At 42.5% G+C, this 22,134-nt stretch overlaps 1 protein-coding gene across 3 annotated transcripts in view; it reads left to right on the forward strand.

Annotated features, from left to right (window-relative positions):
- Positions 1 to 22,134, forward strand: part of MBOAT1 (membrane bound glycerophospholipid O-acyltransferase 1) — a 116,861-nt gene that overhangs the window by 12,055 nt on the left and 82,672 nt on the right. The gene's annotated exons all lie outside the window — the stretch shown is intronic.

Below are 22,134 nucleotides of genomic sequence, written 5' to 3' on the forward strand. Positions count from 1 at the left end.
TCCTTATTTCTTATCTGTTTTATGTATAGTTGTTTGTATCTGTTAATCTCATACTCGTAATTTATCCCTCCCCACCCTTTCCCCATTGGAAACCATAAATGTTTTCTATGTCTGTGAGTCTGTTTCTGTTTTTTGTATATAAATTCATTGGTATTATTTTTTAGATTCCACATATAAATGATATTATATAATATTTGTCAAATGATATTATATAATATTTGTCTTTGGCTTCACTTAGTGGGAAATATTCTAGGTCCATCCAAGTGGCTGCAAATGGCACTATTTCATTCTTTCTTTACCACGTGGTGCCTCTTACCTTATTTATTGGTCTTTCTGCCCTGCTTCACTCTGAGAGGCTTCTTTCTGTAGTTGCTTATTGAACACCAGATACCAAATACTGGGCTGGAAGGGGGATACAGAGATGAGCTAGGGTCTGTGCCTTCTAGCAGACAAACCTAAAAGCATGTGTAAACTCTTATGATGCAGTATGCTTAATGCTCCAGAAAATGTGTGCACCCAGGCCTCAGCACACCTGGGCCTCTTCTGGGAAATTATGTGTGTGGGAGTGTTCTTCCTGGGAGTTCTTGCTTTAGAAGGAGGAGAGAAAGTGCAGGGATGCTGCCTGGGGGGACAGGCAGAATATGCCAGGAAGAGGAAACTGAGCAAAGGTACTGAGAAAAGATGAACTTTCTCTGTGGGCAGTGACTAAGGCTGAATCGTGGTCATCTTGGTATGCTTAGTAGTATGAAGTAAAAACTAAATAAACTTGATTCCATTGTAGTGGAATTTTATTTACATATTTGCATTGGAATGGATGACTAAGTGATGAGAAACTTAAGGGCCAGTTCTTTTTAACCACTGGGTTAGGCCTACCTATTTCTTATTTGGACCCTGCATTTCAGATTGAATAGGCCTAATTTCTGATCGAAAGTTAATTAACGGCCCAGTTGCTGATAATGAAATGTGAATCTTGGAGTGTTGAAGTATAAAATTCTCCATTCCTGTTTTCATTGTGTGAAGTTGATAGATCTATTACTTGACATCATAAATGCACATATTATCATCATCTTTTGGGGGGTCAGAATGTCTCATGTTTGTGTGGACAATATGTAGAAATTCCTTTCCCAGTCTGAAGTCAAGCCACTTATATAAAAAGTACAATATACCCCAGTACTCTCAAGTATTTTTGAAGCATGGCCTCTGAATTACATTCATAAAGAAAAATTTCATGAAGAGATCATATCTAAGGAGATACAATCTGGAGATATCTTTTTGTGGCAGCAACTTATAAAAAAAGAATTCAGTCTGGGTAATTTAATCGCAGTATTTGGTTGTGTGCTTTTCAGAAGCTTTCTATTTTAAGTAAGTCAACCCTTTCAGTAAATAAGACAAAGGAAAAACTTGCTACAGACTTAGTAATGACAATTTCTAGTAGTTTTGCCAGAAAAGCAGAAGGATAGAGAATAATCAATGGGAAAAGTACCTTCACAAAGTTTATACTGGTTAAAAATGGGCTTTATTAAAAGACCACTATCCCTTAGGGTTCAGTTACATGACCATGTGCCACAAGATGAACTCATTAACCCATTTGCAGTGGGTTTTTAGTTGGCCCCAAAATATGTACTTGGTGAATCATTTACCAACTTCCTTGTAATAGCAGGGCTCTGCTTATGACTGTTGTCAGTGGTTAATCTTCTTTGAAGTATGTTTTTGAAAGTCCACATGGCATTAAAGCGTTTCTAAGTGTTGAAGTAGGATTTCTGGGGGGTGGGAAAGGGAGTTGGTGCTGAGGGTTTCCCAACCATCCTATTATTAAAAATATTCCATACTCCAGCCTATTTACCAAAACAACACCACAAAGCTTGGGTTCTTGTCTCATTTGAAAAAAAAGAGCAGGGTTATACTGGAGAAGTTTTCTTCGGTTCTAAATTCGTGTTTCAAACAAGTAATTAAAAAATCCTGTGGTTTGTCCGCCTCGCTTCAGTCTCATGCACCAGTCTGCTTCTTATCTGAAACAGTCAGCAGAGGTATATGCAACATAAAGTTGCTAAGGCCTGGAGGAAGTTGCTAAATTCAAAAGTCATCTTGTGAAATGTCACGAAGTGGTTTCACTGTGAGTGTCATTGGGTTGAGACGTCTTTCCTCCGAAGACCTCCCCCGCCCATCCCCACCCCTGCATTATTTGTTGCTCCGTCTTTCTAAAAAATTAATTTCACTTATTTTTAGATATTTATCTGTTTTAATTAAACATGATTTGTGTCTGATTAGCTCATTTTGGGGGTTTTTACTTTGTGTAAATACAGATTTTAACAAATGAGTTTTCTGACTAGGTAGCTTATGTATTTAGTGTCAAAATCACAAGGCAGAAAAAGGGTGTGGGATGAAAGATCAGTCCCAGTGGTGTTCCCCCCTTACCCCCCACCCCCCTAGTTTGAAGCTGCTCAGATTCCCTCCCCACTGGCAGCCAGTGGCATCCTTTGAGAGGTAGGCGAGACATCCATGTATGCGGAATCTTTTTGTCTTTTCTGATACAAGCGAGCGCGTATGGTTCCTCCACTCTTCTTTAAAAACAAAAACTGTCTCCTAGGAACTAACTGATTCATATCTGTTTCTACAGAGCTCTCGCAGTGCCGACTTCCTCTCTGCCTTTTCTGAGAGTTCTGTTTCTGTGCTTGCAGGAGTGACCTCGTCCTTTAGCCAAGGCTGAACATCCCCGCAGGGGGTGGGTGATGGAATTGGGGCGGGGTCCTTCACACTGGCAGGGTCCCCAGGGATATGTAGGGCCACCTACAGGGGGACAGGTTGGGGGGTTGAGCACGGAGCTCAGGAGAGGGAGCAGAGCAGGATTTGCCTCCAGTTTCCTCTGGGAGGGAGAGAGATCCACACTAGACTTAGGCTTGAGGACATTGAAGATGCTCTGTCCCTCGTGGCCCAGGGAGTCAAATGGCTCTGCCTCTCACAGACCTGGTGTCCGTGGCCCGTCTCCAGAATTTCTGCTCTCTCCACTGCCAGAAACGATACTCCTGAAGTCCAGTGCAGCTCTAAAATTCTGTGATTCCAGGATCTTCAACAGTAGAGGGAAGGCTTGGTTTCAGATTGTAAAGGAACTCTTCTTGAGGGTGAAGACCCCCTTTTCTTTTTCCTTTTCATTGGACGTGGCTCAAAGGATTTCACCTGTATATGTTCCTTTCTTATTTCTCTCAGGGAAATGTGTGCATTTCCACGCGTGTTGGCTGAAGCAAATAGAAGTTCAGGACTCTGGAACTGCTTTGCTTCCACCTCCTTGTTACAGTCCGGTCAGAATGCCTTAGAAATTTGTGTGCTTTGCTCTGGAAATAAGAGTTATGTATTTGAAAAGAGCTTCTATTTCATGTTCACATGTTTGAGGAGAGAAATGTTTATCTTACTAAACAATTATTCGTTCATGAAAATCACCTGATGGGGGGAGCCTGAGGATTCAGGATGAACCAAAAGTCCTTTGCATCTTTATTGACAGTGACTTTGATGCATGCAATGGTTTTAATAAATCTGACTTTAAAGTGAAAGGGAATCTAAAACACAGACACATACTGGTGTAACTATGTGTGAAAAAAAAAGAGCTTCTATTTCTTGTTTACTCGGGGTGTTGAGCTGGTTTTCCTCCCTTGTCTATCCCAAAAGAAAATTGCCCGTTCATCTCCAAACAGTAAGAGTTACCTTGCCTGCAGATTCAAAACGAAGCAAATCAAACTGGATTTGAAATTGTATTCAGAGGTCCACTTTCTCTACCCTGTGGAGGGAAGAACAAAAAAAATTTTTTTTATATATATTTTTTTTAATGACTGAAGTCTGGGGGTGGAGTTTACAAAAAGGGTATAATGAAAGGCTGTTTTGTAATCTCAGCCTTGTTGAGTTATCATCTACCTCAGTTTCATAGGGAGCTTGACCTAGTTGCAGATCTTGAGTTACGTGTTTTATCTTTCTGTAGAGGTATTTAGAGTGTCTTTATAGATACCTTTATCTGATGGCTGGTTTGATATCTTAGTTTAAAAGAAGGCTGAAAGGAGGCTATAAACTAATCTTTTCATCAGAGTACAAGATGGGGCCCAATTTCACTGTCTTGAGCAATAATGAATTATGACTATGCACCTTAGCTATTTGAAACTTTGAGAGACTCTGAAGGACGATAGTAAGCTGTCAAAGTGATTTAGAAATTGACCACTTTTTTTTTTTTTTTAAATGAGAACCGGAACACCATCTGTTGTATGCTTGACAACTCCCAAGTATTTATTAGTTATATGTATCGAGATTGGTTCTCTATTGCAAAGTTTCTAGAGGATTTGGTGGAGTTAGAAAGGAGCAGGAAAAATGGTTTTAAGGACAACTGCATTGAAGGTTCCTAAACGAAAGAAAGTGGACTTGAGTAGAGTTGACTGGAGGTGGCCAAAGCCGCAGACTGTGGAATGGTGATCAAGGAGGACCATAAAATACTTGTTTGGAAACCTTAGACAGGGTGTGCCACTGATGCATGTCATTTCCTGAAGAAGGCCTTGGACTTGATGGCCTCAGAGAACTCCTTTGTCATGTCATTTTATAGGTATCCTCTCTTTAGCTTGAGTGAAAATAGAGTCTCACCAATATTTCAAGAAGCAACTGGCATACCATGTAAGGTTTGCTCTTTGCTTCATAATAGTAGATCACGTTCTTTGGTAATTAAAAAAAAATCCCAAGTTTATTTTGGAATAATTTTAAATGTACAGAAAATTTGTAATGATAGTGCAAAGAGTTTTTGTATATGTCTTCCCCAATTTTCCTCGTTAGGTACCCTTGTCAAAAGGAAAACATCAACACTGATAACTGTTAAATGCATTCCAGACTTTTTGAATTCCACCAGGTTTTCAACTAATGTCCTCTTTCTAATCTGGGATTCTGTACTTTACAATTCACCCATTTCAGGTGTTCAGTTCAATGTTTTTTAGTATCTTCACAAGGCTGTGTGACCATTTTAAGAACCAGGATGAGTCTCAGAAGACAGAATAACTAATGTATGTTGTGTCCTGGGACAGACAAAGAGCATTAGGCAAGTCTGAGGAAATCTGAATAAAGAACAGGCTTCAGTTAATACTAATGTATGGATATTGGTTCATTAACTGAGGCACATGAAACCTTTGTATGTGAGAGGCTAATAATAAAGGCAATACGGTTAGGCTGTATGAGAAATCTCTGTACTATCTTTGTGATTTTTCTTTAAAGCTGTTCTGAAAAATAATTTTTACTTAAAATATAATGCTATTTAATTAAAAAAAATTTTTTTAATTAAAAAATTTATTTATTTTCGGCTGTGCCAGGTCTTAGTGGGGTCTTTACTTGCAGTGTGTAGACTTCTTAGTTGGGGCATTCACGTGGGATCTAGTTCTGTGACCAGAGGTAGAACTCACACCTCCTGCGTGAGGATTGTGGAGTCTTACCCACTCGACCACCAGGGAAGTCCCTGCCTTTTTGTTTTTAATCAAGGCTAGAGAATTTTCTAGCCAGAATAATGAAGAGGAAACACCCAGTTAGCCTGGTATGTGTGTTTTCTTTACATTCACTTCTGCTTTAAAGTCAGATTTATTAAAATCATTGCCTGCATCTAAGTCGCTTTAAGTAAAGACACAAAGAACTTTGGTTCATCCCGAATCCTCCAGCTCCTCATCAGGTGATTTTCATGAACAAATAATTGTTTAGTAAGATAAATATTTCTCTTCTTATAACATAAAACAGCAGAACCCCCCTCCCCCAACCCCCCACCTCCACCTCCGAAGGAAACTCTCCAGGCACTAGCCATTGCTCATTGGAGGTATTTCCGCATTAAGTTTTGGCCTTGGAAATGCTATGCTGCATCTCAGTTGTCTATTCAGCAGGACCATTCTAAGTGTCTCTTGCTTAAGCCAAAAGAATTCATGCAAAAAACTCTTCTCAAGGAATTGTGGAGGACAAGCCGTAAAAAGTCCACCACGTCTTAGACCCAGGCTGTGTAATTGATATTTGTGTTTCCTTCTGACTTCTGTCCTGTGAACTCACCTTGCTCAATTGTAGTGGGAACAGTGCTGCAGTAGACTTGGAAGAGCTGGGTTTGAGGCTTAGAGCCAGTCTTTTGTAGATGTGTAACCTTTTATAATTGTCCTGTAAACCTATTTTTCAGATAAATTAATAAAATAAAACTTAAGGTCATTTAGTTGAAAATCACATTCCAGCCATTCCTCCTTGAAGTTATTTTCTGGCCAAATTGATTGCAGTAATCATATGTCACATTGAACTGTTTCCTTTTCCACATTTGCTTTTCTATCAGCATTTTCCCAAATTTTATCACGTTTCGCAGTTAGTCCTTTTTCCAATTTTTGCATTTTTTCCCTAGTTTTATAACTAGGAAAGTATCAGAAAGAATGATAAATGATCTTTTATTTGAGGCAAACCTGAAGTACGTGCATAAAATTATAGAAGGAATTGCCTTTAGCAGACACTCCTTAATCTGAGACTGTTGTTATCAAATGTAGTGCTAGTACTTTTACAAACACTGTAAATAGTACTATATAGAAATTGTAATCAGACTTGTGGAGTTCCTTCAGTGTCTAAAAAGGTTTTAAATTTGATCTTTGGTTCCTATGACATCTATTAGTTAGTAGTTACCTTTAAGTCCCTTTTGTGGCTAGGAGCAGATTCCTAGCATCTTGCAGTGTCAAGGACTGTTTATTTTTTAGCTGCCTATTTACTGCTTGTTTTATGCTTGAGATGTTTCCAGGCTTCTACACATTTTCCAGAGAAGAGATGACTGACAAAGATGAAGCCTGCTCATTTAAAGAGTTGATGATTGATTTCTTTTCTTCTGCAGAGTGATAAGTGAGACTTTGTACCATCATAATTGAATGATACAGAGCATTAGAAATATGGTAAAAATTTCCAAGGAGAAGGATGTGTTGGGAAATGACCCATTCTCTTAAAAAGGTGCAAGTTGGTAGCAGTGGACTCAGTTTCTTCGTCACAGTGAAAGTTGATTGAAACCATAAACTTGAGCTTTTTAGTGGGTGTATAATATGAACCTTCGGAGAAGGCAATGGCAAGCCACTCCAGTACTCTTGCCTAGAAAATCCCATGGATGGAGGAGCCTGGTAGGCTGCAGTCCGTGGGGTGGCTAAGGGTCGGACACGACTGAGCGACTTCACTTTCACTTTTCACTTTCACACATTGGAGAAGGAAATGGCAACCCACTCCAGTGTTCTTGCCTGGAGAATCCCAGGATGGGGGAGCCTGGTGGGCTTCTGTCTATGGGGTCACACAGAGTCGGACACGACTGAAGTGACTTAGCAGCAGCAACCTTTTGGGGCTTCCCAGGGGGCACTAGTGGTAAAGAATCCACCTGCCAACGTAAGAGACGTGGCTTTGATCCCCTAGAGAAAAGAATGGCAAACCACTTAAGTATTCTTGCCTGGAAAATTCCATGGAGAGAGGAGCCTGGCAGTTGCAAAGAGTCGGACTTGACGGAGCACATGACCTTGGCCAACCTTTTTAAGCTTTCTGAGCCTGATCCCTTATTTGTAAAAGGAGCTGTTATAGGTACATTAAGAGTGGTTTGAATTTCAAATGAGGCAGGTGATTAATCATGGGGAAGATTTTAGTAAACTGTTCATCAATTATGTGCGTGTCATTTGCTGTCACTTCCCCATCACCACTTCCATCACATTTTTGAAGCTCAGAGGGAATAATACATGCCCAGTGCTCATGTCACAGCACTGAAATTAAGTGAGGTGGATGTAGGTGGTGTTTGGAAGGGAAGTTGAGTTTTCAGTTAGTATCAAGTGATGAGTAAGAAAAGACTCAATTTTGGGGATTCTAGGGGATGAAGAAATTTAGTACTTCAAGGCAGAAAAGATGGGGCAGAAGAAGGCAGTGAGTAAAGGATGACAGCTAGGGGGAATAAAAAACAAAAAAATTTTTTTTGACTGTAGTGAAATGGGAAAGAGTGGATCCAAGCTGAAATATAAGTAAATTTAGTGTACCCAGGAAGTGAGAAAGAACCTCTCACAGGAACCACTCTTTATCAGATAAACATTCCGTTCCGTTCCGTCGCTCAGTCGTGTCTGACTCTTTGCGACCCCGTGGACTGTAGCCTACCAGGCTTCTCTGTCCATGGGATTCTCCAGGCAAGAATACCGGAGTGGGTTACCGTTTCCTTCTCCAGGGGATCTTCCCGACCCAGGGATCGAACCCGGGTCTCCCGCATTGGCGCCAGACGCGTTAACCTCTGAGCCACCAGGGAAGCCCAGATAAACATTACTTCTTATCAATGAAGAGGCGGAGTTAGTTAGTTTGGGTCTGTTCACAGCCAGCGGTGTGGCTGTACCTGGGGGATATTAGGAAAAATCAACTGTCTTATGAAACAGACACCGAAGCTCAGGTATTTACTTATTTATCAGCCACTTGGATATATAAAAGACAAGGCTTCTGTCTCTTCCAAAGAAGAGGGAAATACAGCTTAATTCCTCAGGAGGTATGGGCCACATGTATATTTATTCTGTCATATGGCAGTAATTCTACTTTCAATTTCTGGTCTCCGTGCTAATCTAGCGATGCATGTGTGCTAAGTTGCTTCATGTCCGACTCTCTGTGACGCTATGGACTGCGGCCTGCCAGGCTCCTCTGTCCATGGAATTCTTAAGCTTTTTGCAATGATTGCTTCCTACATACTGTGCTAAATACTCCGTATGAATTATCTAAGCCACACAACCTCCCTATGTGGTAAGTGACTTGTTTTAGGTCCTGTGGCTGGCCTACAGTAGAGCCAGGATAGGGACTCAGGAACTTTGGGTTCTTATTCGCTCTTGTGTTTTATCCCTAAGGGCATCAAATGCAGCCTCAAAGCAGGGCTGATTAGAGAATATTCAAAAGAGTATTTGGTAAATCTGGAAATGAGTTAGAATACACAGCAAGTTTTGCAGCTGTCCTCTTTGACTTTCGCCACCTGATGCGAAGAACTGACTCATTGGAAAAGACCCTGATGCTGGGAAAGATCGAAGGCAGGAGGAGAAGGGGATGACAGAGGATGAGATGGTTGGATGGCGTCACTGATGTGACGGACATGAATCTGAGTGAGCTCTGAGAGTTGGTGATGGACAGGGAAGCTGGAGTGCTGCAGTCCATGGGGTTGCAAAGAGTTGGACATGACTCAGCTGAACTCTTTGGCTTGTGGCATGTGGTAAAATGACCCAGAGGATGTGTTATGCTCTCCTATCCATAGCCGGTGATGCTGTGGAGGGGGGGATGGTCACAGCAGTTCACTCTGTGCTGGCTGAGTCACAAGCCCCTCAGGTGCTTAGTGCTATGTGTTAGCTTTTGAGAGCGACATTGGAGGGACTTCCCTGGTGGTCCAGTGGTTAAGACTTTGCCTTCCAGTGCAGGGGATGAAGGTTTGATCCTTGGTTGGGGAGCCAAGATCCCATGTGCCTTGTGGTCAAAAAAGCAAAATGTAAAACAGAAGCAACATTGTACCAAATGCAATAAAGACTTATAAAAGAGAGACCTCAGAAAACAGGAAGAGCTGAGGGAAGGTGAGAGCCCTGGAACCTAGTTCCTGGGAAGAGGATTATTGAAGGAAGAAGAGGTGCTTAACTTAGAGAAGAAAAGCCTTAGATAGGATCCCATAGTAGTGTTCAGATATTTGATGCATGTAATTATGCTGTGTCCTCAGCAGAATTGAACTCAAGGGATGGAAACTTTAGGGAAGTAGGCTTCAATTTGTCACAAAGTTTCCTATTGGTGAGATTTGTGTCGATAAAAGAATTGGTCATCATTGAAGTTCATGAGTGCCCCATTTCTGGCAGTTTTAAAGTATTCAAGCAGAGCTGTTTGGTGATGATACTCCTACCATCAGGATCTACTCCCTTCCTTCCTGATAGCCCTCCCTGCTTGCTCTGAGTTCTTTGTTTATCCAGCTGTCAGTCTGTAGTGGTTCTAGTTTCAGTATCAGCTGACAAGTCAGTGGTTTAAGGAGCGCCTTTTCTCAATGGACTTTTAAAGATAGAAAGATCCCTAAATGATAAGCAATAGAATAGTTAGATTGAATTATAGTATATTCACGCTATGAAATTAGATACACGTATTAGAGAAAATGAGATCAGGTTGAAAGATAGTCATCATATTGAGTGAAAAGAGCAAGTTGTAGAACAGTGTGTGTATTATGATCTCATGTCCTGATTAAAAAATAAAAATTCCATCTCTTCCATCTATTCATCTATCGGGTTTTGGAATGATAGTCACCAACATGTGACAGCCATCGCAGTGACCTGTGAAGATGTTCATGTCCCTGTCTGGGTGCCAAAGAAGAGGAGCAGGCAATCTGCATGCACATTGTCCCAGAGAAGACATACAGATGGCCAACAGATACACGACAAGATGTTCAACATCACTAATCACCAGGGAAATGCAAATCAAAACCACAGTGATATAGATACCACCGCACACCTGCCGGAATGGCTATTTCAAAAGGATAACAAGTGTTGACAAGGATGTAGAGAAAAGGGAACCCTTATGTGCTGTTGATGGGAATATAAACTGGTGCAACCACTGTGGGAAACAGTACGGAGATTCCTCAAAAAATGGAAAAAATAGAACTGTCATGTAATTCAGCAATTCCTCTCCTGGATATTTACTCAAGAAAACAAAACCACTAATTAGAAAAAAAGATATATGTACCTTGATGTTCTCTGAAGCATTGTTTACAGTAGCCAAGACAGAGAAGCAACCTAAGTGCCCATCAATAGATGAATGGATAAAGAAGATATAGTATATAAACCCAATAGAATATTTTTCAGCCATAAAAAGAATGAAATCTTGCCATTTGTGACGACATGGGTGGACCTAGAGGGTATTACGCTAAGTGAAATAAATCAGAGAAAGACAAATACTATTTGATGTCACTTATATGTGCAATCTAAAACAGAAGACAGAACAGAGTTATAGATACAGAGAACAAACAGGTGGTTGCCAGAAAGGAGAGCAGTGGGTGAGGGAAATTAAGTAAAATAAGTGAGAGCAGGTATAAAATGTACGGAGTGGGGAATATAGTCAATAACAATGTAATATTGATGTGTGGTGATGTATTGTAACCAGACTCATTGTGATCGTTTTGAAATCTATAGAAATACGGAATTATTATGGTGTAAATGAAACTTACATAGTGTTGGAGGTCAGTTATGCTTCAAAAGCAAGCAAACAGTCTAGTAGAAAAAGAGATCAGAATTGTTACCAGAGGTAGGGAGTGGATGACGGTAGTCAAAGGGCACACACTTGCAGTTGTAAGATAAATACTAGGGGTGAAATGTGCAACATGCTAAATATAATCAGTGCTGCTGTATGTTATATATGGAAGTTGTTCGCTGAGTAAATCCTAAACAGTGTAGGATTCATCACAAGGAAAAAAGGTTTTTCTTCTGTTTATTTCATTATGTATCTCTGAGAGGTGATGGATATTCACGAAATGTACTGTGATAACTGTTTCGTGATGTATGTCAGTCATATCATTACGCTGCACACCTGAAATTTACACAGTGCTGTGTGTCAATAACATCTCAATAGAACTGGAAGGAGAAGAAAATAAGGACACAACATACCCCCAGGAGCTTCCTGGGATGCTGGAAGTCCTAAAGAGGAAGAATGCCTTTCTGGGGCAGAAAAATACTCTGTGTATTGTCTATAGGTTTGTCTGAGCATTTACTCCTTTGGGGACTTGTTCTAAATTTTGCTCACCTGGGGATGTTGGGTCTCCCATGGTGATCAGACACCTTGCTATTTCTACAGCTGAGCATTTGTAGGTGTGGATATCTGTTGTGTGGTTTACTGTTCTTAGTCTGTCATGTCTGTTCCCACAAAGATTGCGAAGCCTCTCTGAGCACCCTTGAGTCATTTTCTCTAGGTACTCTTCCAGTTCACAGGGTTGTGTCTTATGCCCCACACAGGCAGACCTTGGAGATATTGGGGGTTCAATTCCAGACTACTGCAATAAAGCGAGTATTGCTTTTTAATTTCCCAGTGCATACAAAAGTTATGTATACACTATACCGTAGTCTGTTAAGTGTGCAATCACATTGTGTCTAAAAAACCAGTATGCATACCTCCATTAAAGAATACCTTATTGCTAAAAATTGCCAACCATCATCTAAGTACACAGGGTTGCCACAAACCTTCAATTCATAAAAAACATTACCTGTGAAGCACAGAGTTGTGAAGTGCAATCAAGAGGTATGCCTATATAGTGTTCCCATTTCACTCTTAGATGGAAAACCAGGGTGCCAGGTTTCTTCATTTCTTGCCCTGACTTACGGAAATTCTTTTTTTTTTCTCCTTATTCTTTCATATTAATTAATCCAGGAGCCTAACTCTTAGTGTCGTGACTCTTTTTTTACTCCTTCTCTCCTTTGCTGAAGATAGAGATTGTTGACCCCTTCTGGCTTTTTAAATTGTTTTAAATTTGTAAAATAAGAAGTTGGAACTGTTTTTGTAGGGGAAGTAGGAAGAAGAAAGTGAACTCTATAGAACCACAGTAAAATTTGCCCTGGAGAACACTCCCCATAAGTTGTGGGAGAGCCCTTTAGATACTTGTACTAGATGTATCCATATATTTTGTTTTGGAAATTTCACAATTCTCCTAACAGTTATCTTTCCCACTTCCTCATTTTGCAGATAGGAAGGGCTAGGTTCCTCGAGATTACAGCAGTAGTCCAAGGACACCCTAGGTAACTCAGGGCAGAACCGCCTTCAGACTCCAAAGTCCATGCTCTTTCCTATATGACGTGTTTACTGTTTTGCTCGTATCTTCAGAATTAGTAAAACATGACCGTGGTGAAAAGACTAGATCCCTGGATTACATGGTTATTGCACACAGAGTTGCGATTGTCGTTCTTTGTCACTCAATTGTGTCTGACTCTTTACCACCCCATGGACTGTAGCCGGCCAGGCTCCTCTGTCCGTGGATTCTCCAGGCAAGAATACTGGAGTGGGTTGCCACTCCCTTCTCCAGGGGATCTTCCTGATCCAGAGATCGAAGCCAGGTCTCCTACATTGCAGACGGATTCTTTACTGTGTGAGCTACCAGGGAAGCCCAGAGTTGCCATTGGTCGGTGTTTAAATATTCCAGGAATCTTGAGAATCCTCTCTTATGTCCTGGCAAGGACTTTATAGTCACATCTGAATGAGCAAGTTGTGATGTTCAAAGATGTCTTAGCGGAACAAACATAGGAAGTTATTTTTATCCTGAAGATGTTTAAGTTTGAAATAAATGTTTCCAACCAACTTGGTAAATAGTTTTATAACCATATTTACAGGCTGCAGGTTTTGCTTAAAACTGAATGGCTTATGCTGTGCTTTCCATTTGTTGGCATGTGGAGCTTGGGAATTACTCAAAGCTCTGTGGTTTTTCTCCTGACTTTCTGGTTAGTTTATTTACTTTTGGAAGTAGATGCTTGCTTTCTCTTGTGGCTTTCTTAAGTCCCCTACTCAGAGTTTAAACTCCTTTACATTGTTCAAGGTGTACTTTGATAGAATATTCTAATGTGTGCTACTTCTTCAAAGATTTCGTCGGGGCTCTACTTCAGAGTGATGATGTTTCAGGCTGACCTCATCGACCCTCCAGATTCAGATCCAGCAAACAGCCAGGGAAGAACTTGCTTCCAAGAAGCGGGTGCTTATCCATCCCCACAGGGCCACAGTACTGCTTCTCCTGTGTCTCTCATTCTCTTACTCTGGGCTGCAGGAAGGGTGGTGACACTCAGGACACATGGATTTGTAGTTGCTTGGACCTGGAGAGTGTAGGCAGCAGGAAGGGGTGTGTTGGAAGCATCACTGGACATGGAAGACTTATTGGTATAGCCACTCTGGAAAACAGTGCGAGATTCCTCAGAAAACTAAAAATAGAATTACTGTATAATTGACCAACCCCACTTCTCGGTATATTTACAAAGGAAATGAGATCACTATCAAAGAAATATCTGCATCTGCATCCTCCTGTTCAGCCCCTCCCCCCAGCCCCCTCCACCAAGAAAAAGGAAGTCTTGCCATTTGTCATGAGTGGATGAACCTTGAGGGCATTAGGCGAAGTGGGGTGAGTCAGTCAGATACAGACAGACAGAAACCGTGTGATCTCACTTATGCGTGGAATCTAGAAGAGCTGGCTTCATGTTGAAATAGCCATGATCATGTTGAAAAGTCGTAGACTCTTGTTCCCTGGGGCTGTGAGCCTGGTGGGAGGGAGGAGATAGATTACCTGCAGATGAAAACAGAGCCGAAGCTTTCAGCAGACTCCAGGCCTCTCACCTTCCCACCCCACCGTTTTCCTTCCTCTCAATCATTTATGGATGTGAAACAGTGCAAATCAGGGAGTCAGAGCTGGTGTTAACTCCCTGTGAGGGCAAGGAGCCAACCCTCCCTGTTTTTTTTCAGTTTTTATAAGTGAAAGTGAAAAAGTGAAAGTCGCCCAGTCACCTCCGACTCTTTGAGACCCCACGGACTATACAGTCCAAGGAATTCTCCAGGCCACGAATACTGGAGTGGGTAGCCTTTCCCTCCTCCGGGGGATCTTCCCAACCCAGGGATCGAACCCAGGTCTCCTGTATTGCAGGCGGATTCTTTACCAACTGAGCTCAGTTTTTATATTGGAGCAGAGTTGGTTAACAGTGTTGTGTTAGTTTCAGGTACACAACAAACTGACTCAGTTATTCATGTATCTGGTATTTTTCAAACTCCTTTCCCATTTAGAATACTGAGTAGAGCTCCTTGTGCTTATACAGTAGGCCTTTGTGGTTATCTGTTTTAAATATAGCAGTGTGTACATGTTAATCCCAAACTCCCAGTCTGTCCTCCACCCTCTCCATCCACCTCCTGGTAACCATAAGTTCATTCTCTAAGTCTGGAGTCTAGCTCTGCTTTGTAAAAAAGTTTATTTATATCATTTTTTTAAGAGTCTGCATATAAGTGATACCACATGATATTTGCCTTTTTCGCTGACTTCATTTAGTGTGATAATCTCCAGGTCCATCCATGTTGCTGCAGATGGCATTATTTCATTCTTTTTAATGGCTGAGTAATAGTCCATTGTATATATGTCCCACATCTTCCTCCGTTCATTTGTCCATGTGTGTTTAGGCTGCTTCCACATCTTGGCTATTGTAAATAGCACTGCGATGAAATTGGGGTGCATGTGTCCTTTTTGAACCATGTTTTTCTCTGGATATATGCCCAGGAGTGGGATTGTAGGCTCATTTGGTAGCTCCACTTTTAGTTTTTAAAGAACCTCCATATTCTTTTCTCTTATGTCTGTACCAATTTATATTCCCACCAACAGTATGGAGGTGTTCCCTTTTCTCCACACCCTCTCCAGGATTTGTTGTTTGTAGTTTTTTTGATGATGGCCATTCTGACTGGTGCAAGGTGATGCTGCTGCTACTGCTGCTAAGTCACTTCAGTCATGTCCGATTCTGTGTGACCCCATAGACGGCAGCCCACCAGGCTCCGCTGTCCCTGGGATTCTCCAGGCAAGAACACTGGAGTGGGTTGCCATTTCCTTCTCCAATGCATGAAAGTGAAAAGTGAAAGTGAAGTCGCTCAGTCGTATCCGACCCTTAGCGACCCCATGGACCACAGCCTACCAGGCTCTTCCATCCATGGGATTTTCCAGGCAAGAGTACTGGAGTGGGTTGCCATTGTCTTCTCCGGTGCCAGGCGAGATCTTATTGTAATTTTGTATTGTAGTATTTCTCTAATAATTAACAATGTTGAGCATTTTTTCATGTGCCTCTTGGTCATCTGTCCTCCCTGCCTTTTAAGACTTTTCATCTGTTGAATGGAAATGATAATGGACCTGCCTCATAGTTTTGTTAAGGGAATGAAATGAAAAAATAGGGAAAATGCTAAGGCTATAGAGAGTATAATTTTGATTATCGTGTGTTGGGCTCTGACGTAGGTGCTGGGCTTACATAGATGAGTAAAGCTTGTTCCTTGCCTACAGAGAACTCAAACATAGCTAGAATATAGATTCACACACAGATTGCCATTATGTTAAAATATTGGATACCTACAGTAGTAAAGGGGCTTTTCTGGTGGCTCAGACAGTAAAGAATCTGCCTGCGATATGGGAAGCACAGATTCAATCCCTGGGTTGAGAAGATCCCCTGGAAAAGGGAATGGCTACCCACTCCAATATTCTTGCCTGGAGAATTCCTTGGATAGAGGAGCCTGGCGGGCTATAATCCATGGGGTCACAGAGTCAGACACGACTGAGCGACTGATCACACACACACAATATAACTGGTAAGCGGAACACAAATACTGATATTGGGTAGTCATTCTCTTTATCTCCCACATAAGAGACTTTCTCTGCAAATTCAGAATTGAATCAGAAATAGATGGAGTCCACTGGTGGACATCATGATCACAGTGATTGAGCCAGGCTGACCAGATAGCCCAGTTGCATCATTTGTCTGTACCTGGATGGGCTGGTTGTAGTACCTCTTTACCTGTTTGGTGCTCATGTAGTCAACTATTTTGTCTTTTTTCCTTCATTTCATAAAATCCTGGCAGACTTCTCCTTTCTGTAAACACATTGTCTAGATCATAGTACCGTGGACTATAGTGAAAGCTGCTCAGTCGTGTCTGACTCTTGGCGACCCCATGGACTATATACAGTCCACGGAATTCTCCAGGTCAGAATACTTGAGTGGGTAGCCTTTTTCCTTCTCTAGGGAATCTTCCGAACCCAGGCCTCCCACATTGCAGGCAGATTTTTCACCAGCTGAACGACACGGGAAGCCAAGCCATGGACTAGATTACAGTTTATTTTAGTTACATTCCAGCCTGGAGGACAGGACCACCTGGTAGGCCCCTTGAGTGAGAGAGTGACAGAGGGGTCCAGAGGACAGGGATTTCTCTCTGGCTGCAGTCATATCCTTGGCTCTTTGCAGAGGAGTGGGAGATAAGGCCAGGGGGGTTTTCAGTGTCTGGAGAGCTGTGTGTGTCAACTTGTTCTTTTTTATAAATATAATACCAACTGTTTCCATTGTGTTATCTGAATTTTTCTCCACCAGTGAAAAATTCTCCGTCATTTTCCATAATAAATATTGGGGTTTGAGAGTTCCATTTTCACCCCCTCCAGTGCGTTGTGAATCAGTTGAGACGTATGCACAGGTGTCAGCTAGGGTGCTTGGTAATGTCTTTGATAGTGAGAGAGCTCATACAGAGCTGGGGACTATAAATGTGAGAGCTCTTGCAACCTGAACTGAGCTGATTTATCCTGATGATAGATGTGTATGTTGTTAATCCCTTCCTTAAATTTGTGTAGGTGTAGTGACTTAGCAGCAGCAGCAGCAGCAACATAGTTTCCCAGTGGTCTGATGCACTGTGTATACACCTGTGCCCTTGAGTCATGCTCTGTGTTGGAAGCATAGTCTTCACTTTGGATGGCCCCTCCTTCATCACCTGGTCCCCATGGAGACGTGAGCTCTCTCCTCTGGATGCCCGTGGGCTTCCTGTCACCTGTGTGTGAGGACAAGATGATGCCTTATGCTTTAGGGGCTTCCTGGGTGGCGCTGGTGGTAAAGAATCCACCTGCCAATGCAGGAGACATAAGAGACATGGATTCGATCCCTGGGTCATGACGATTTCTCTGGAGAAGGAAGTGGCCGCCCACTCCAGTATTCTCGCCTGGGAAATTCCATGGACTGAGGAGCCTGGTGGGTTACAGTCCAGGGGTTCGCAGAGAGGCAGACACAACTGAAGCGACTTAGCATGCGTGCACGCATATGTGCTTTTTGGTCTGTTGTATTGATATTTGCTTTACCCCTTTCTCTAGAAGGTGGGAACCAGAGCGCCTGTCCTTTTTCAGGATAGACATCCTGAACTCTGGGACTAGTTATTTCATTAACTAGTTATTTCATTTAAGTGACGACTTTTCATCCACTTTAGAGTTTTCAAGAGAGGAGAAAAGGCCAGCAGTTGAAAATAGAATAAAATGGGAGCAGGGATTTCCCTGGTGGTCCAGTGGTTAAGACTCCATGTGCTTCCAGTATAGGGGTTATGGGTTCCCTCCCTGGTCAGGGTACTAGAGTCCCCTATACCATGCAGTGTGGGCCCCCCTCTAAAGAATAAAGTCGGAGCAGAAAGAAGGAAGACAGAAGGAACCTGATAATAAAGAGGTGAAAGAAAAGAAATGTTTAAAAAAGAAAGAGGTGAGACATGCTGAGACCTGTGCTTCCTCCTGCATTGGGATGGTCCTGCCCCCTTTGAGTGGCTCTGATCACTCTTGTCTTTTTTGCGGGGTACTTAACAAGGAGGGTCACCACAGCAGTGAGACCGGAGTGTCATCCCTAATTCAAACCTCTCTGCTGCAGCCACCAAAATGGGAAGCAGCCTCAATGGGCCAGTCCTTTGGCAGCTGTGAAGTAGACAAGATTAAATTATCTGGTTTCTATTTTCAGCCCGCCGTTAACACTGCCTAAAACTGATCATTTCAAGGCAATCATTTGCTACTATTTCTGTTTTCATTATATGTCTCCTTAGGCTCACTGCTTCTTGGGTGGTGCTAGGGGTATGCAGGAGACATAAGAGACGAGGGTTCGATCCCTGGGTTGGGAAGATCCCCTGGAGGAGGGCATGGTAACCCACTCCAGTATTTTTGCCTGGAGAATCCCATGGCCAGAGGAGCCTGGTGGGCTGCAGTCCATGGGGTTGCCAAGACTCGGACATGACTGAATCGACTTAGCACAAGCTCAGTTTGGGTGACATCAGAGTGGTTTCTGATCATTTCAGTTTCTTTCATTCTTAAATTTTAAGTTCTGTTGAAGTCTTCCTAAACCTCCAGTTGGAAAACACAAGTTTCCATAAGTGATGCCATTTATTAAATAGAAGTTTTCATTAAATTCACTGTGGATACACTGTGGGTTTTTAAGTTAGAAGATGAACATTAACAAGTAATTGGTGTTTGTTGGGTGGTAGAAAGAAACGTTGTTGTCCTCTTTAAAGGCTAGAAATTTAAATAATGTTTCGCATATCTCAGAGTGGAACTTTGTGGGCAGATTCATCAAGTGCAGATAGTTTTTGAGTTTAATTAGCAAAATATCAGAGCAGCTGATTCTGTGTGTGTGTGTGGGAGCAGAATGTGGGATGTAGGAGATCCAGGGCCACCGGTGATTATTGGAACAAGCAAGGGGTTAGTTAGCTGCCCATGAGGCCTGAGTGTCCACACTGGAAGGCCCTGGAGAGACGACAGGAAGGGGAAAACGGTGGAAAACAGCAGCACATTTTCATGGGGAAAGACAGGAGAATCAGGTAACATAGGAAGATGCCCAGTCGTGAGAGCATGGAGGGATTGGAAGTGATTGGAAAAAGAAATGAGGGCAAAATTAAGGCAGGTTCAGTGACATTAAACTGCATCAGAGTTTTATTGAAAAGAGCCTGAGAAGTGCCTGCTTTTTGAGCAGTGCCACAACCATCCAGATAAGGATCCACTCTTCAGGGAAGGAACAGTCTATAGTGGAGGTGGCATGAACAGAGACACTTAGGGGGCCAGACAGGATGCCATGGGTGCAGTGTGTTGGCATGACGCAACTACGGAGGCTGCCAAAGGGAGGGAGAGAGATACAGCGCTTGGCTTCTCTGATTTGTTGAAGGAAGCTATTGGCTTTTTCTTTTCTTTTAAATCCAACTCTTGGGGCTTTGCTGGCAGTCCAGTGGTTAGGAGGTTGTGCCCCAGGGGGCATGCATTCAGTCCCTGGTTGGGGAGCTAGGATCCCAGATGCTGTGCACTATGGCCAAGAAAAAAAAAGTAAAATCTAACTCTTAGCAAATCCCTGATAGAAACCAGGCACCCGCTGTAGGTCTGGTGAGCTACACTTTTAAGAAGACTGGCCGTTCAGTGGGATGACCTTGTTCCACTCATTGTTTTGCTGTCAGGACAATGAATTTATTTCCTGTGCTGTCGGTGTAGTCTTTACATGAACTGGATCGGTTTACATGAAGTGGATCCGTTCATCATCCCCTGTCAGATGTCAGTCAACCTTAGGCTGAGTCACTTTATCCAGCCAAAGCACAGAAAGCATTTGTAAATATTTTCAAGTTAGAAAGGATATTATGGATCATTAATATGATCTCCTGATTTTTCCTGTTGGAAAGCTTAGGACCTCAGGAGCTCATGACTGTCTAATGTTCAGTCCATGATCGCTGTTGACTTCAGCCCATGATGAGCCTGTCTCAGATCTAGTCTGTGTCTGGTCCGATGGGTATCCATACTCTGACGCCAGGTGTGCTTGGCAGGGACATCACGTTTAGAAGAACAGCAACTACTACTTTTAAAATATTTCCCAGAATCCTGTGGTCCTTTTCTAACACGGGCATGTTTTTGTGGCCAAGTATTGCAACCGTGGAATCTTCATAGTGTTAACAGTAGGTAGCCGTGGCAGGCTCAGCTTTTGCTCTAAAGAAAAATGGTGTCATGCAGGGGTGGCCTTAGAAATCCGTTCGTTGAATACACTATAACGACTGTGTGTAATTACCTACCCTCTGGAGGGACTTTCCTGGTCATTTTGTGATGGTGCCCCATGCCTGCTGCCTCCTCCTCCCCATAGAATTTACATCCCTGGAAAACCGGTAGCAGGAGGCAGGAACTTCTGCCTTGTACCCTGGAATGGTCCGACTTAAATGTAAAACAGAAAAACCACAATAGGAGACAGGAAGTTGCATCTTGGCTTAATAGGCTTGTGAGGTGAGTAATTTTTTTATGTTTACACCACTGAAAAAATTACAGACTCTAGAGCAGCGGTCCCCAACCTTTTTGGCACCAGGGACCAGTTTCATGGAACACGATTCTTCCACAGACTGGAGGTAGGGGGCAGGTGGGAATGGTTTCAAGATGGTTCAAGCACTTCACACTTATTGTGCAGAGAAAAAGCAAGAGAGTTCCAGAAAAGCATCTACTTCTGCTTCATTGACTATGCTACTTTGACTGTGTGGATCACAACAAATTGTGGAAAATTCTTCAAGAGATGGGAATACCAGACCACCTTCAGTTCAGTTCAGTTCAGTCGCTCAGTCGTGTCCGACTCTCCGCGACCCCATGAATCACAGCACGCCAGGCTTCCCTGTCCATCACCAACTCCCGGAGTACACTCAAACTCATGTCCACAGAGTCGGTGATGCCATCCAGCCATCTCATTCTCCGTCGTCCCCTTCTCCTCCCGCCCCCAACCTTTCCCAGCATTAGAGTCTTTTCCAGTGAGTCAACTCGTCGCATGAGGTGGCCAAAGTATTGCAGTTTCAGCTTTAGCATCAGTCCCTCCAATGAACATCCAGGATTGATCTCCTTTAGAATGGACTGGTTGGATCTCCTTGCAGTATAAGGGACTCTCAAGAGTCTTCTCCAACACCACAGTTCAAAAGCATAGATTCTTCGGCGATCAGCCTTCTTCACAGTCCAACTCTCACATCCATACATGACCACGGGAAAAACCATTGCCTTGACTAGACGGACCTTGGTTGGCAAAGTAATGTCTCTGCTTTTTAATATACTATCCAGGTTGGTCATAACTTTCCTTCCAAGGAGCAAGCGTCTTTTAATTTCATGGCTGCAATCAGCATCTGCAGTGATTTTGGAGCCCAAAAAAATAAAGTCTGACACTGTTTCCACTGTTTTTCCATCTATTTCCCATGAAGTGATGGGACGAGATGCCATGATCTTTGTTTTCTAAATGTTGAGCTTCAAGCCAACCTTTTCACTCTCCTCTTTCACTTTCATCAAGAGGCTTTTGAGTTCCTCTTCACTTTCTGCCATAAGGGTAGTGTCATCTGCATATCTGAGGTTATTGATATTTCTCCCAGCAATCTTGATTCCAGCTTGTGCTTCTTCCAGCCCAGCGTTCCTCATGATGTACTCTGCATATAAGTTAAATAAGCAAGGTGACAATATACAACCTTGACGTACACCTTTTCCTATTTGGAACCAGTCTGTTGTTCCATGTCCAGTTCTAACTGTTGCTTCCTGACCTGCATACAGGTTTCTCAAGAGGCAGGTCAGGTGGTCTGGGATTCCCATCTCTTTCAGAATGTTCCATAGTTTATTGTGATCCACACAGTCAAAGGCTT

This window comes from Moschus berezovskii, chromosome 23 (assembly GCF_049115385.1).
Source record: "Moschus berezovskii isolate FMDL1 chromosome 23, NW_MosBer_1.0, whole genome shotgun sequence".
NCBI lineage: Eukaryota > Metazoa > Chordata > Mammalia > Artiodactyla > Moschidae > Moschus > Moschus berezovskii.